At 42.6% G+C, this 16,744-nt stretch overlaps 1 long non-coding RNA gene across 1 annotated transcript; it reads left to right on the top strand.

The window, feature by feature from the left end:
* The first annotated feature begins 3,609 nt into the window (after positions 1-3,609).
* On the top strand, positions 3,610-16,239 carry LOC124014366. The gene is made up of 3 exons (XR_006835008.1): positions 3,610-3,852; positions 12,182-12,284; positions 13,247-16,239. It is a non-coding gene; the product is annotated as an uncharacterized LOC124014366 (long non-coding RNA).
* Positions 16,240-16,744: the final 505 nt, after the last annotated feature.

Genomic DNA, 16,744 nt, shown 5'->3' with positions numbered 1-16,744 from the left:
TGTATTAGGTCGTCATACATTAACAATCATGACTGCACTACTTTTGGCACGGCTTGAGTCAAAAGTAGTGCACTACTGTATATAGAGGGAATAGGGGCTGAGGACAAATTCACAAGGACACAAAGAATGAATCAGTGATGGTTTTTATACTGCACAGAACAATGTGCTACTGTGCAAATATTGGACAGTCTTTAGCTTCTGCTTATGTGCCAACTGCCACTCCCCATATTGCTTCCATTTACTATATTTGCATCCCAAATGGCACCCTATATGGTGCACTACTTTTGATCAGGGCCCATAGGGCGACGGGCAAACGTAATGCACTAGGTAGGGAATATGGTGCCATTTGGGATGCAAGCCACAGTAATATGAAACACCAGAAAGGGTCCATTTCATTTTGAATAAGAGCCTTTTTACCCCCATTCTATGGTCCGCAAACAAACGTCTGACATATGTAGGTGAGCTAATGATTGACTGGGAGCTTAAACTACCTGGAGACAATGGCCCGCTGCAGGCTGGCCTTCACCCACATTTAGAAAGAGTGAGGGGGGAGGGGACAGAGAGAGAGAGAGACAGATGAGCAATACCACGGGTGTATACTACCTGAGTATACTACCTGAGTATACTACCTGAGTATACTACCTGAGTATACTACCTGTTGCTTCGGGTCAGTGTTGGTCACTCGGAATTATAATCCGTTTCCCTCTGTCAGTTGTCCACGTAACTTTCCACCAGTCCTTTAGCCATGTCTTCACACAGCGATACAGAAGCCCTGTCTGGATAAACCATGAGCCTGAATAAGGTTTTCATGCAAAGACCTAATAAAAAGCAATACAATAGAAATTTGAACAGGTCACACATAGCAGAACCAAGATCATTATAATGCATCATTATACCAGAGAGGATGTGATGCCATTCTTGTAGTTCTTTTTTTCTGCAGTCAAATGACTAGTGGCCTCCTGGGTGGAACGTTATCATTTTTTTCTCACAAATTGATAATTTATAGTAATTTATTTATAAACGTTAAGTTTAAAAAAAATTACAGCCACAAATCTTGTGTTTCTATGTCAAACGGTTGTGTTGTATTTCAGTCTTCTGTGAGGTATATAAAGTGTAATATTGGGATGCAAACTCCAAATGGAATACATTTCAACTCTATATCTGACATGGTACAGGTGTCTTCTTTCGTTTAAGCCCATAACCAGGTGTTTACTTTGGTTTCAAAGTAGATTTGTTTAAGACTACCAAGAAACAGTCTGTGACCCTCATTTTGCCCACTGCAGTAAAATGATATTATTAAGGTGTGTTTGGTTGAGAGTGAGACTTCTTGGAAGATTAGTAACACCGTATCATCACATGCGTGTATTAAATGTTACGAGCCATTTAAGTCACTGTTTAGCTGCGTTAGGGCCATGGTGACGATACACACCCTCCTCCATTCCTCCTCTCCTCCGTTCCCTCTCTCCTCCACTCACGTGTTCCAGAAGATGGGGTGTGTTTATACAACTTGTGCAGTTAACTTAGCTTTTGTTTTGATTTGATCCAGAGATGGATTCCAAGTTTGTTTTCAAGTAAACACCCTCACGTTATGTCACGACAGCACACCACGACTCCCTAGGTACCGGCCTGGCTGGCTGGTGTATACAGCACTATCACGCCCTGACCGTAGATCCTTTTTCATGTCTCTATTTTGGTTTGGTCAGGGCGTGGGTTGGGTTGGGGTGGGCATTCTATGTTTTGTGTTCTATGTTTTCTATTTCTGTGTGTTTGGCCGGGTGTGGTTCTCAATCAGAGGCAGCTGTCTATCGTTGTCCCTGATTGAGAACTGTACTTAGGTAGCCTTTTCCCACCTGTGTTTTGTGGGTAGTTGTTTTTTGTTTTTGTGTCTGCACGAGACAGAACTGTTTCGGTTTCGTTCGTTCTCTTTGTTGTTATTCAGTGTTCAGTTCTATTAAGATATCATGAACACTTACCACGCTGCGCTTTGGTCCACTTCTTCAAACAGCCGTTACAGAACTACCCACCACCAAAGGACCAAGCAGAGTGGTGTAATGGACTTCTGGACATGGGAGGATATCCTGGAGGCAGGCTGGGGAGTATCGCCGTCCACAGGAGGAACTGGAGGCAGCTAAGGCTGAGCGGCAACATTACGAGGGAACACGGCTGGCAAGGAAGCCCAAGAGGCATCCCCCAAAAAATGGTTTTGGGGGGGGCACACGGGGAGTTGGCTCAGGTCTCCAACCTGACTCTGCCAACTCCCCGTAGCTTACCGTGGCGGGTGTCGTACTGGTCAGGCACCGTGTTATGTGGTGGAGCGCATGGTGTCTCCAGTACACGTTCTTAGCCCGGTGCACTACATCCCAGCTCCCCGCACGTGCCGGGCTAGACTGGGCATTCAGCCTGGAAGAGTGGTGCCAAGACTACGCACCAGAGCTCCAGTGCTCCCCCACAGCCCGGTCTATACTGTGCCTCCTCCAAGGACCAGGCCTCCAGTAGGTCTCCTCAGCCTGGTGAGTCCTGTGCCTGCGTCCTGTCCGGAGCTGCCAGGGTCGCCCTCCTGTCCGGGGCCCGCGGCGAGGTTCCCCAGTCCGGGGTCGGCGGCGAAGGTCCCCGCTCCAGAGGCGCCACCTAAGTGGGCCAAGCCTAAAGTGGAGCGGGGTCCACACCCCGCACCAGAGCCGCCACCGCGGATAGATGCCCACCCAGACCCTCCCCTATAGGATTAGGTTTTGCGGCCGGAGTTCTATTAAAATATCATGAACACTTACCACGCTGCGCTTTGGTCCACTTCTTCAAACAGCCGTTACAAGAACATAGAATTCCTGGAAACAAGGAGGGGAGCAAACTCAACCAACCTGTCTGTGCTTACTGGGACAGTTGTGAATCAGCTGAAAGGAAATGACTTGATCCGATGAGTGGGTACAGATATAGGATCTTAATCTGATCACCCTGCTGCAGGAAAACGTTCACGCAATGCAGGAAATTTTCAAATTATAGTGTATTTGAGGTTTAAAAAGGCTTCTGAAGTTTGTCATTTCCACTTTGAAATTTGACATGATTTTCCCTTACAATTCCGGTTGCTGCAGGATTATTTTCTTGCTGTAGCAAACTGTCTAAAATTAAGATCCTACATCTGTTTAGGCCAGGGGGTATAGGGGTATGTTAATGCAGGCACATACGTACACGCGTTTGTCGAAAATCTTATTCCTCATGGAAAGAAGGAGAGCGAGAGACTTTGTGATCTCTCTTTCTCGCGTTGTCTCATGCTATGTACTGTTCTATTTTATTCCCATGTTCATTCATTCATCCCTCCAGTCATTTATTCACAGATCACCGATTCACTCCTTCTAGTGCATTATAATCTTCTCAGCTTTATTTGTTAATTGTGTCAAATCCAAATGAATTATATCCACCCTCTAATCCCTAACTATCCAGTAGGTCTACTGACCGAAACACTGCTACTGTCTGTGTGTGACTAAACTGTGACTTGTTATAGACTGTTGAAGACCACATTGAGAAAAGGAGGGAGGTAGTGAGGGAGGCGTGTCTCGGGCCACATGGATGAGCTATTTAAAGTTCAGGCTCTCCATGCGCTCCGCAAACCTTTCCATGTTGCCATCTAGTGCAGTGCAAGGATCAACCGAGCAATCGGTATAAAACGCCCGCCTCGCGCCGAGTCTTGTGGAGGTCGCATTTAGTTAGCAGAACTGACATCAGAAAGTGGAACAAGCAAAGTTGCAAATGGTGAAATCACCATTGAATTGGAACCAATAATTCGATTCGGCTGTAATAGGTATCCTAATTGAAAATTGCACATTTTTCTTCCAGATCTGCAAGGTTGCAACTGATCAGGTAGGTTATTGTGCTTATTTAAAGGTTAACATTTTCGTTTTTAAATGACAGCCTTTCATACTTTTATCATAAGCTACAATTTCAATAAATAAGAACAGTATTGTTATTTCACAGCAGTACACTTTTGAGGAGACTATTAATGAATTTAAAGCAGAATAGAGGGTTGGACACAACACATACAGACAAATAGTAACCTAAACGTTATGGAAAAGTGTAACTTGCCTCGGAGATAGAGAGGGGGGGGCTGTGTGGCTGTTTACTTGGCTGTAGGAGGTGTGTCTGAGTGGGAGTGTCCCATGAGAGTTGTAGGCTTGCTGTACAGTGCGTCTGTACTAAGCATTTTGGTACACATTCATTTCCAATGAAACTCTGCGTTTGCCTTGCAGAGGCAGTTGCAGTGCGTTTGGTGTGGTGCATACATTGGATGTTATGAACGTATGCGTCAAAATGTATGCGAAACGGATTGACAGAAATGGTAACAGAAGGTGCAAGTTGAACTTTAGTTGCATACACATCCAGACGATGCTGCGTAATATTTGCGCAATATCGCTGTTGGTGTGTTCAAAGCGTAACGAATAGAATAGGCAAGCGTCATATTGTTGTTCAGTGTTGACTTCGATATTGGGCCTTCATTTGGCTTTTATGATTTAAACCTGGGCCCAGTATTCAAGCGTCTCAGAGTGAGAGTGCTGATCTAGGATCAGGCCACCCCCTGTCCATTCGCTATAATCTAAAAGGCTAAACTGACCCTGGATCGGCACTCCAACTCAGCGACACATGGAGCCTGCATGGATATGAGAAAATGCTATCTTAGTTCAAACTAATCCTTTCTACTCAACTCCAGATGATTCCAAAACAACTTACATTATGCGTGACACTTTATTTAGACTGAAAAGGGTGTATTAATTAATAGACTTCCTGTCAGAGTGTTAGCACACCCTCTTCCACGAAAATGTAAAAACTCCTTTATTTATTATTTACACCCACAACTCCTCTTTCAGACTAACAGTTTGAACAGAAACAAATGATGTTACTGCCAGATCTGGGTTCAAATACTATTTGAAATTTCTCAATTACTTTTCACATACATTTCAAAGTAAGCATTCAGATAGTTTTTATTTGAAAATACAAGTAGTTGAATATTGTATTTGGAAATACGGTTGGAAAGTATTGGTATGTATTTGAGAATAATCAAATACAGGGATTAAAACACACTCCCATGCATTTAACCCGGGTATTTAAAAATATTAGAGGGAACAAGGGGGCAGAGAGAGATTGCGGTGATGCACTGATTGAAAGCTTCAATTAGCCCACATTGCTCTGTTGTTCTGTCACTTCATTCAACCTGTTGGGGGCCCTCTTCTGGAACCATGGTAAAATTCCATAGGCCAACCGTTGTTCCATAGCTGTTTTGGAGATGGGTAAGGGTTCTAATGTTAGTGGGCAGACTGGGCACCAATAGGCCTAAATGTGTGTCATCGTGCCAAGGGAGCAGGGGCCCTGCTTCTTTCAGGGGCATAGAGAGAAATAGTAATGGCGTCTTTTTGTAGGTACTAACTCTGCCATGATTTGTTGGGCCCAGTCTATGGGAAAAGGAATGGAGTTTTGTAGGGTTTTTGGAAAACACTGAACATAGCGTCTGTGGTAAACACAGGCTTAGGAGATCTTATACGTTTTGTTCTATGATATTATCTTCATCAGCTAACGTCATTTTTTGTGAGTTTTGAAGCGTTTATGTAATTTTAAAAAAGCCCAAAGCCTTTTATAATTCATAAAGGTCATGTTAACTGACTGATATTATCTCATAGAACAAAACATATATAAGATCACCTAAGCCTGTGTTAACCTAAGACCTCATTTTCGGTGTTTATTCCAAAACCCTATTCTATCCCCATTAATTTTCCCCATAGGAATGGCTGAACAAACCAAACGTAACTCATTCCCATTTTTTAGGACTACAAGCTGGCGAGCTCTATTCCAGACCCAGGCTCACTGCCACAAGTTCTCTAAGTCTGTGTCCCAAATAGCACCTTCTTCCCTACATGGTACACTACTTTTGACCTGAGCCCTATGGGCCCTGGTCAAAAGTAGCGCACTATATAGGGAATAGGCTGCCATTTGGGACAGACACTAAGTCTCCCAAGAGGCTGAAGACTTGGAATGGACATAGGAAAGGTTGAAAATCAGATTTCTGTAGAGTTTGCTCATATACTCTGACTTTCCGGGTTATGTTACATGCTGCAAACCATTTTACATTCCAGGTAGGAACACACACGAAGAATGTGTGTTTTACGTTGTTTACTGTGTATAGTTCTGTATGTAACCTGTCATAAGTATACATAGGTATATGTACATAAGCGTTTAACATATAAGCATTTCACTGCAACTGCTATAACATCTGCCAAAGTGTGTATGTGACCAATAAACTTTGATTTGATAAATCCACACACACACACACACTATGACAGATAATAGGGCGATAAGACAACCTATGAGTATTTTCGCAATATTGAGCAATCAGTAACTGCCAGAATAAGTCAATGACCAGGCAGTGTGTATTAGTAAAACCACATCGTTCAGAGCTGCACGTCCTTCACGTCACCACTGTGCTCTGCCCTGGCAGGATCCTGCACAGAAAACAGGCACAGAAAACAGGCCCAAAGCCCAATTCCAGCCTTCCCCCCTCTCTCTGCTGTTTAGGTGGGCACTGTTCTACTTTCTCCCACCCTCTCAGGCTCTCTCCTTCTCCAATCCCCTCTCTGTCTCTCTCTTCCCCCTCTCTTTTTCTCCCTTTCTCTCAAACCTTTTCTCTCTTGCTCTCTCACTCTCTCGCTCCCTCTCGCCCTCTCTCTCCCTCTGTCTCTGTCTCTGTCTGTGTCTGTCTCTCTGTCTCTCTCTCTCTCTCTCTGTCTTCCACTGGACTGGTTTTGCTGTTCTGCTCTAAGCCCTGTGACTGCTGTTCTTTGCCAAAGACTCGCTGTACTAGATGCTGTAATGACCGGGGCCCAAAATTCCTCACCACTGACCGTCTATTTTGTGTGCGTGACCCAGATTGAGAAAAGGACTGTTGTTTGAGTGGGTCATTAATACACAACGAATGTATTATCTCTGTGCAAATTTAGGCCCATGAAGGTGAGGGGACATTCAGCAACACTTGTAGAACAAAAGGAATGACATTTTAAAAAGCTTATTTATTGCAAAGAGTAGAAACAACGCGTTTAGGCTTTTGATCTTCTTCAGGGTTTTTACAGAAATAAGAAGGAATTAGGCTTTGGCTCATGGAAAGGTCTGGAAAATAAATCTGACCAATGTATGCTCTACATTACAAGGCTGATTTGTTCATTTTTCCTGCCTACCCCACTCTCTTTCCATCACTCTCCTATGTACACTACACCATACAATAAAAAACAACGGTATGTTTTATAGTCAATGTCCTAACCCAACTCAGTGCTATCGCAAACTCAACCATTTCCTTATTTCCCTCTTAGGAATTCCAAAGTGGCTAAATTGATCAGTCTGTCTATCTGAACAACTTCCTACAGCTTGGCCGAGCAACATTTAACTTAGTATAACGGGTTCATTGTGTCTGTATATGGATAAGAGCCATACCAGAGAACGAGAGAGGGGTTGGGGGAAAGGGTAGAAAGGGAGAGAGAGAGAGAGAGAGAGAGAGAGAGAGAGAGAGAGAGAGAGAGAGAGAGAGAGAGAGAGAGAGAGAGAGAGAGAGAGAGAGAGAGAGAGAGAGAGAGAGAGAGAGAGAGAGAGAGAGAGAGAGAGAGAGAGAGAGAGAGAGAGTTGTTTTTGAAAGCTATTTTCACTAATCGTGACTAACTCTCGACAGAGTGGAAAACTGATATGAGTCCCCCACCTTGGCCTGACCCCTAGGAGTCAAAGGCGCTCAGAGACTGTAAGAGAGCTGTCACGTCTTTATGAAATGAGCTCGTCCCTGTGAGTGCAGGGACAGCAAAACACACCCACGCCAGTGAGTGTTACAGCCAGCGAAACACACCCACGCCAGTGAGTGTTACAGCCAGCGAAACACACCCACGCCAGTCAGAGGGTTTTCTGCTACAGATTGCATGTCTGCACTTGCAGCAGAGTCCAGTGAAAGGCTTCTGTTATGTGTGGTCATGGGCTTGCAAGGAAAGCCTCAATTTGTTGGCAGCACCGCCACCCTCTCCTGACGTTGCCACAGAGCGGGAGCTAAATGGAGATCTGTGATGATGGAAGACCATGAGAGGTTTTCAAATAGAAAGCAATATGATTGTTTCAATAGAGAGTCATTCAATTATTCCGGTGCCTTCAAACATGAGGTCAGTGGAACAAGGTAAGTGGCAGCACCAAAGTGTCAGGGGACATATTTTCAGATATACCGAAGGAATAGAAAGCTGAAAACTAAGACTGCTCAAAGGTTTTTACCAGAGAGTTCTCCAGACTCAATTTAGTACAACCTTTTGACTCTATTTCAATTGTAATCAATTAGTTCATTGCGGCTACAGACGGCTATATCAATCTGCTAATACAGGACTAGCAAAGGCTAAATGCTCTACTTTTGAATCTTCCACGTTAGCGTTCGCGATGCATGTCGGCTCAATCGGAAAATGACCTTTCCATTTATATCGAGCCATCTGTAACACTTCACCCAGGCTGGGAAAACATGCAAAAGGACTCTTCTGGCGAATCAGGGACCTCAATGAGAAGCTACGTAGTTTGTGTGCGTGCTCGTGTATGTGTGTGACTTCAATGAGAGGAAAGCAGGGTGGGTAGTGTGCACCAAGCCAACAAAGCCTGTCTCTACATGTTCACGCTTTGGGAAGAATAACATGCCAATTGTAAACTATACTGAACAAAAATGTAAACGCAACATGTAATTTTCAACAATGTGCAACAACAACAATTTCAACGATTTTATCGATTTTTTACAGTTCATATAAGGAAATTAATCCATTTAAATAAATTCATTAGGCCCTAATCTATTGATTTCACATGACTGAGCAGGGGCGCAGCCATGACTGGGCCTGGGAGGGCATAGACCTAGACACCGGGGAGCAAGGCCCAGCCAATCAGAAAGTTTTTCTCCAACAATTTTTATTTTTATTACAGACAGAAATACACCTCAGTTTCATCAGTTTTCCGGGTGGCTGGTCTCAAACGATCCCGCAGGTGAAGAAGCCGGATGTGGAAGTTCTGGGTTGGCGTGGTTACACGTGGCCTGCCGGTTGTGATGCCGGTTGGACGTACTGCTAAATTCTCTAAAATGACATTGGAGGCAGCTTATGGTAGAGGAAGGAACATTCTATTCTCTGGCAACAGCTCTGGTGGACATTCCTGTAGTCAGCGTGCCAATTGCACGCTCCCTCAAAACTTTAGACATCTGTGGCATTGTGTTGTGTGACAACACTGCACATTTTTAGAGTGGCCTGTTGTCCTCAGCACAAGGTGCACCTGTGTAATGTGCATGCTGTTTAATCAACTTCTTGATATGCCACACTTGTCAGGTGGATGGATTATCTTGGCAAAGGAGAAATGCTCACTAACAGGGATGTAAACAAATTTGTGCACAAAATTAGAGAGAAATAAGCTTTTCGTGCATATGGAACATGTCTGGGATCTTGTATTTCATCTCGTGAATCATGGAAACCAACACTTTCATGTTGCGTTCATATTTTTGTTTAGATGGTGTGGAAAAGGGCTGAGTAAGACATATAGACTGCCATGGGCATAGCTGTAATGGATCCATACAGTCAAAGTATTCAGTTAGCCTGCATACATTTATCAATGTATACATTTACAATGCAAATACATGCATTACATGTCAAAATCCATTTGAGAATCATTAATTCGGGGCTCTATGACATGACTTGATTGACACCTACAAGTAACAGACTCCACGTGACTTGGGTAACACCACAGAACAGTATATCTCTGTAAGCACCTACAATACTTTATGGCATGATTTGCCTGCCCTCTCTTATCCTGTCTGTGTTGTATGTGTCATGTGACCTCTGTGTAGCCCATTGAAGTCCAACTGCTAGATTATCAAAGGAGGTGTGTGTGTGTGTGTGTGTGTGTGTGTGTGTGTGTGTGTGTGTGTGTGTGTGTGTGTGTGTGTGTGTGTGTGTGTGTGTGTGTGTGTGTGTGTGTGTGTGTGTGTGTGTGTGTGTGTGTGTGTGTGTGTGTGTGTACATACAGTTGAAGTCGGAAGTTTACATACTTAGGTTGGAGCCATTGAAGCTCGTTTTTTCAACCACTCCACAAATTTCCTGTTAACAAACTATAGTTTCAGCAGGTCAGTTAGGACATCTACTTTGTGCATGACACAAGTAATTTGTTCAACAATTGTTTACAGACAGATTGTTTCACTTATAACTCGCTGCATCACAATTCCAGTGGGTCAGAAGTTTACATACACTAAGTTGACTGTGCCTTTAAACAGCTTGGAAAATTGTAGAAAATAGTCATGGCTTTAGATGCTTCTGATAGGCTAATTGACATCATTTGAGACAATTGGAGGTGTACCTGTGGATGTATTTCAAGGCCTACCTTCAAACTCAGTGCCTCTTTGCTTGACATCATGGGAAAATCAAAAGATATCAGCCAAGACCTCAGGAAAAATGTCTACACCTCTGCAAGTCTGGTTCATCCTTGGGAGCAATTTCCAAATGCCTGAAGGTACCACGTTCATCTGTACAAACAACAGTACGCAAGTATAAACACCATCGGACCACGCAGCCATTATAACGCTCAGGAAGGAGACGCGTTCTGTCTCCTAGAGATGAATGAACGTACTTTGGTGCGAAATATGCAAATCAATCCCAGAACAACAGCAAAGGACCTTGTGAAGATTCTGGAGGAAACAGGAACAAAAGTATCTATATCCACAGTAAAACTAGTCCTATATCAACATAACCTGAAAGGCCGCTCAGCAAGGAAGAAGCCACTGCTCCAAAACCACCATAAAAAAGCCAGACTACGGTTTGCAACTGCACATGAGGACAAAGATTGTACTTTTTGGAGAAATGTCCTCTGGTCTGATGAAACAAAAATAGAACTGATTTGGCCATAATGACCATCGTTATGTTTGGAGGAAAAGGAGGGAGGCTTGCAAGCCAAAGAACACCATCCCAACCGTGAAGCACAGGGTGGAGGCATCATGTTGTGGGGGTGCTTTGCTGCAGGAGGGCCTGGTGCACTTCACAAAATAGATGGCTTTATGAGGCATGAATATATGGCATATATATATAATATATATATATATATATAATATATATATATTGAAGCAATATTTCAAGACATCAGTCAGGAAGTTAAAGCTTGGTCGCAAATGGGTCTTCCAAATGGACAATAACCCCAAGCATACTTCCAAAGCTGTGGCAAAATGGCTTAAGGACGTCAAAGTCAAGGTATTGGAGTGGCCATCACAAAGCCCTGACCTCAATCCTATAGAAAATTTGTGGACAGAACTGAAAAAGCGTGTGCGAGCAAGGAGGCCTACAAACCTGACTCGGTTACATCAGCTCTGTCAGGAGGAATGGGCCAAAATTCACCCAACTTAATGTGGGAAGCTTGTGGAAGACTACCCTAAACACTTGACCCAAGTTAAACAATTTAAAGGCAATGCTACCAACGGATAATTGAGTGTATGTTAACTTCTGACCCACTTGGAATGTGGTGAAAGAAATGAAAGCTGAAATAAATCATTCTCTCTACTATTATCCTGACATTTCACATTCTTAAAATAAAGCGGAGACCCTAACTGACCTAAGAAATTGAATTTTCACAAGGATTAAATGTCAGGAATTGTTAAACTGAGTTTAAATGTATTTTTCTTAAGTGTATGTAAACTTCTGACTTCGACTGTTTGTGTGAATGCTCGTCTACTGTTGACAAGAGACAAGACAGAGATTAGCTAAGCCTCCTCAGTCATCGCGGTGTCATCAGGTCATTTCATATTTTTTTGTCCCCTCATAGTGACATTACTGGACTAATTCCACTGGATTAGTGTACTAGACCAGACTAATACCATTATGGCAACCCTGTGAGTGATGATGAGATAAAGACACATCGTCTCAGTAATTGTCTGGTTAATAAAGGTTCATTGATAGCAGATGGCCGTGTTTTTTGTTGTTGTTGATAATTGTTTTATTATTTAGGCTAATCAGTTGGCTAAGAGTTATTTGTGGTTGTGGGTTATGTAATCTTGTGACTTGAAAGAAGTAATTCCAAACAAACAAATGCCTAGGCAATTAAGACAAAGCTGACGTGTAAAAGCTGTGCAACTACAAGATAGCAATTCAAAAAGAGTAAAATATTTATTTCATTCTCTCAGACCTCCTCAGCTCCAAGCATGGGTGTGAAGGTCCTCAAGTGCTTCTCCTGGTACAGACGCTGTAAGGAACGATGCAAGGCTAAACAGTGCCCCCCACCTGCAGGTGAGAGAACTACATCCATTTCATAGTACTTTATTTTTTATTTATTTTTATTTTACCTTTTATTTAACTAGGCAAGTCAGTTAAGAACAAATTCTTATTTTCAATGACGGCCTAGGAACAGTGGGTTAACTGCCTGTTCTGGGGCAGAACGACAGATTTGTACCTTGTCAGCTCAGGGGTTTGAACTTGCAACCTTCCAGTTACAAGTCCAACACTCTAACCACTAGGCTACCCCAAAATATGCGTATAACAGTTTATGCATATAACAGTTATCCATTCCATTACTTACGCTATTACATACATTATCATTATGTCAGAATAGCTTCCCAAGGCTGCACTCATGATTATCAAACACATACCGTATATTGGAGTACATGTTGAAACATGTGATCTGATATAACCAGGAATGTCAGTTAGGTCGCGTTAAAGAAATGCTTGGGGCTCTGCTAATAGTAGTCCATAATGTCAACCTCCCAATACTATAACTGTCAATCTGTAGCTCAGTTGGTAGAGCATGGCGCTTGTAACGCCAGGGTAGTGGGTTCGATCCCCGGGACCACCCATACGTAGAATGTATGCACACATGACTGTAAGTCTCTTTCGATAAAAGCGTCTGCTAAATGGCATATATTATTATTATTATTATTATTATTATCAATCAATAATTTGCTCATTAATTCCATCCATAACTTCATAATCGACATCTTCTATTAGATGTTTATATTATTATAATGTCAAATCAGTGCATGTCATGTTATATTTGCATTACATTAAAGATGTCTGAGGGATCATTCATACCATTAGCTATGTTAAATCGCATTATCAAATCATCCCATACAATGTAGACATGTATAGACATGCCAAAGAAAAGATTCTAAAACGTTGTGTGCTAGCGGTTCAATAAACCCCCTGTCTTCTCTCTTCGTCACCTCATCTTACGCCACCTCGCTCCGTCCCTCCAGTCCCCAGAGAGGAGATGAAGCCTCGCCTGTCGTCTACGGTGTCGTGCGGTAGCCAGGGCGAGGGCGGTAGCAGCCTGAGTGGATCCCAGATCTACTTCTCCACCAAGGCTCGCCTCTCCTTTAGACACCAGATGGACAGCAACTTCAACGCAGTGGACGCAACCTGCTGAGCAAGAGCAGCCTCGACAAGCCTGGGTAGTGTTCATTAGGCATCAAACGGAAGAATATAGACTGAATCCGGGAGGGACTGCCTGGGCTTGTCCAATCATCATCATCACCACCCCGAAAAATGAACTCTCACCCCTCCACTATGACAGCCATTATTCTAGCTCAACAGAACGGGGAATGGGGCAGAAGTTGAACGCGAAGGACTCAGACTTCACCTACTCAGTGGTGCATAAATACATCGTTCTCAACTCTCCCTTCAGAGATGACTGTGAAAGGAGGAATATAATCACAGCAGATTGAGTTCTTCACGACAGAGAAAGACTAAATGCACTGCTAATGTAGCTAGTGGAGGTGGAGACATGTAATGGAGAAATGTTTACAACGTTATCACACTAAGTGCATTATTTTCCTTTTGTGTTTCTGACCACCCTTTTATTTCTACGTTCCTTTTTTCCAGTGTGTGTGTTGGGGTGTAAATGACTGTGTTGGTTTGGTCTAGGGCCAGGTAGAAGACCACAAACTGCAAACAGTCGTGTCTTTAAAATACTAGCTGGTGAATATGATTTGTATTTGTATGTGTTAGGGATCCCCATTAGCTGCTACCAAGGCAGCAGCTACTCTTCCTGGAGTCCAAACACATTAAGGCACTTAAATCACACATAAAATATAAAACAGTACATCATATAACATTATTACACCAATACATACCTACAATGCTAAATGTATAATACCACCATACAACAATATTACAATGTACGTGTGTGGAGTACGTGCGTAAGAATGTCAGCACTCCCAACTTTAAATACAGGCTTTTTACATAAAAATATCCTGACAGTGTCCTCACTTGCTGAGAAAAACATGGTAACTAGATTTGATCAGATTAGCTGATAAAAGACAGTAATGAGTTTCAGAGTTTGTGCCTTGTAGAAAAAAAAAAAAAAAACTTAATTTAAACATTTCCAAAGCTCTGACGAAGGCCTCGAGGCCGATACGTAAAGTTGAATAAAGAGCAGTGTGCGGGTTTCTTCTTTTCCCCCCTCACTTTATTCAGCGGTTACCATGCACCTGCAACAAAGATAGCTCAGATGTGCGAGAGTGCCTTCTGAAACCTTTCCAAGGTGAAATGAATGTTGGTGCCAGCGATCTTCTAGTAGTGCCCTGCCTACCTGACTGAGTCTACACTTCATTTGGCAGCATTGCCCTCTCCATCTTACATGCAGCTTTTACCTTGACTGACTTCTCATGTTCTGGGGAACATCAATGAAGTGACCAGAAAGTCAACAGATGCTTCACATACTAGTTTCAGGACATGTCAATGACACATTACTTCTAATTGTGTTGTGTTTGTAGAAATCTAAGTTGAGAAATAGTTGTATGAGTGATGAGGTAATAGCATCTCACTGACACCACTTCTGGGGGTTTGGTGAGAAGAATGTACAGGGCTTTAAAGTATTCACACTCCTGGACTTTTTCCACGTGTTGTTGTTACGGCCTGAATTTAAAATTAAATGTAGATTTGGGGGTCACTGGTCTACACACACTACCCCATAATGTCAAAGTGGATTTATGAATTAAAAATTAAAAGCTGAACTGTCCTGCGTTAAGTCTTCAAAGCATTTGAAATAACTTCAGGAATACAAACAAGTCAGACATCCTGTGTGCAATAAATGTAACTTTTTTTTTATGACTACCTCATCACTGTACCCCACACATACAATTATCTGTAAGGTCCCTCAGTCGAGGAGTGAATTTCAACCACAAAGACACGGGAGGTTTTCCAATACCTCACGAAGGGCACCAATTGGTTAGTGGCGAAAAATAATAGTTTGAATATCCTTTTGAGCATGGGAAGTTATTAATAACACTTTGGATGGTGTATCAATACACCCGGTCACCAACTCAGTTGACGGAGAGGAAGGAAACCGCTCAGGGATTTCACCATGAGGGCAATGGTGATTTTAAACCAGTTGGAGTTAAATGGCTGTGATAGAAAACTGAGGATGGATCAACATAGTACTTACTCCACAATACATTTAAGTCACGCCGTACACTTTCAGGGCGATTTAAGTCAAAACTGTAACTAGGCCACTCGGGAACATTCAATGTCGTCTTGGTAAGTATCGCCAGCGTATATTTAGCCTTGCGTTTTAGGTTTATTGTCCTGCTGAAAGGTGGATTTGTCTCCCAGTATCTGTTGGAAAGCAGACTGAAATCAGGAAAACCTTACAAATAGTATAGGATCCAGGTTTCAAAGCTCTTGGACATTTACCAAGAAAAAGACTCACAGCTGTGATCACTGCCAAAGGTGAGTCAAACATGTATTGACTTAGGGGGTTAATATACTTATCTAAAATCGGAATATTTTATTTTCCATTAATAAAAAACATTGTTTAAATGTTCTTTCACTTTGACAGAGTATTTTGCATACGGTTGACAAAAATGACAATTTAATTCATTGTAATCCCACTTTGTAACAACAAAATGTGGAGAAAGTCAAGGGGTGAGAATACCTTGTGAAAGCACTATATGCAATAATCCCCAATAATGGTGACAAAAACATTGATGATTTGCCCAATGTTCAACCATTTGAATGGAAATCAAAGATCCCAACGTTTTACTCTATTCTTGTTGTAATGGGAATGGCTGAAATGTACTACTAACAAATGTAATACAAAAAATCATTTGCATACTAAAATGTTTTGGTGGATTAATTTAGCTTGATATTGTGAAATGTGCAAATATCTAATGAAGATATTTTTCTTTCAACCTTATTCATGACAAAATATTGTAATTGGTACAAAAAGATGAATAAACTGAAGACAGTCCTCTACGTGTTCTTTGGTTTGCAAATGACTCCGTCTGGGTGGCGATTCCTGAAGCCGAGCCACAACGTCAGGGTCCAAGAGGTGATCAGGGTTCAAGAGGTATCTTAGGTGCATGCCCTCCAAATTTGATAGGCAAGAGTTACCCTGAGCGAGAGAGAGAGAGAGAGCGAGAGAGCGCGAGAGAGCGAGAGAGCGAGAGAGAGAGAGAGAGAGAGAGAGAGAGAGAGAGAGAGAGAGAGAGAGAGAGAGAGAGAGAGAGAGAGAGAGCGAGAGAGAGAGCGAGAGAACGAGAGAGAGAGAAAATAAATGCAGCTTAGAAAAATAGCAACATACAATAAATACAGAGACACGTACAAGTTGGGTTGGACATTGTGAGGTCTGCCAGAGAGCTCAATCTCCTGGCTACCAGGTGAAAGTATCAATCATCCCACAGATCTCATTTGGCTTGTGGTTGATGGAATGCACCTAAGATAAGAGAAAGAGAGAGGTAGAGACAAAGAGGGAG

The sequence above is a fragment of the Oncorhynchus gorbuscha genome, linkage group LG25 (assembly GCF_021184085.1).
Source record: "Oncorhynchus gorbuscha isolate QuinsamMale2020 ecotype Even-year linkage group LG25, OgorEven_v1.0, whole genome shotgun sequence".
Lineage (NCBI taxonomy): Eukaryota > Metazoa > Chordata > Actinopteri > Salmoniformes > Salmonidae > Oncorhynchus > Oncorhynchus gorbuscha.
The sequence above is the reverse complement of the archived record's forward strand: the minus strand, read 5'-3'. Positions and strand labels throughout refer to the sequence as shown.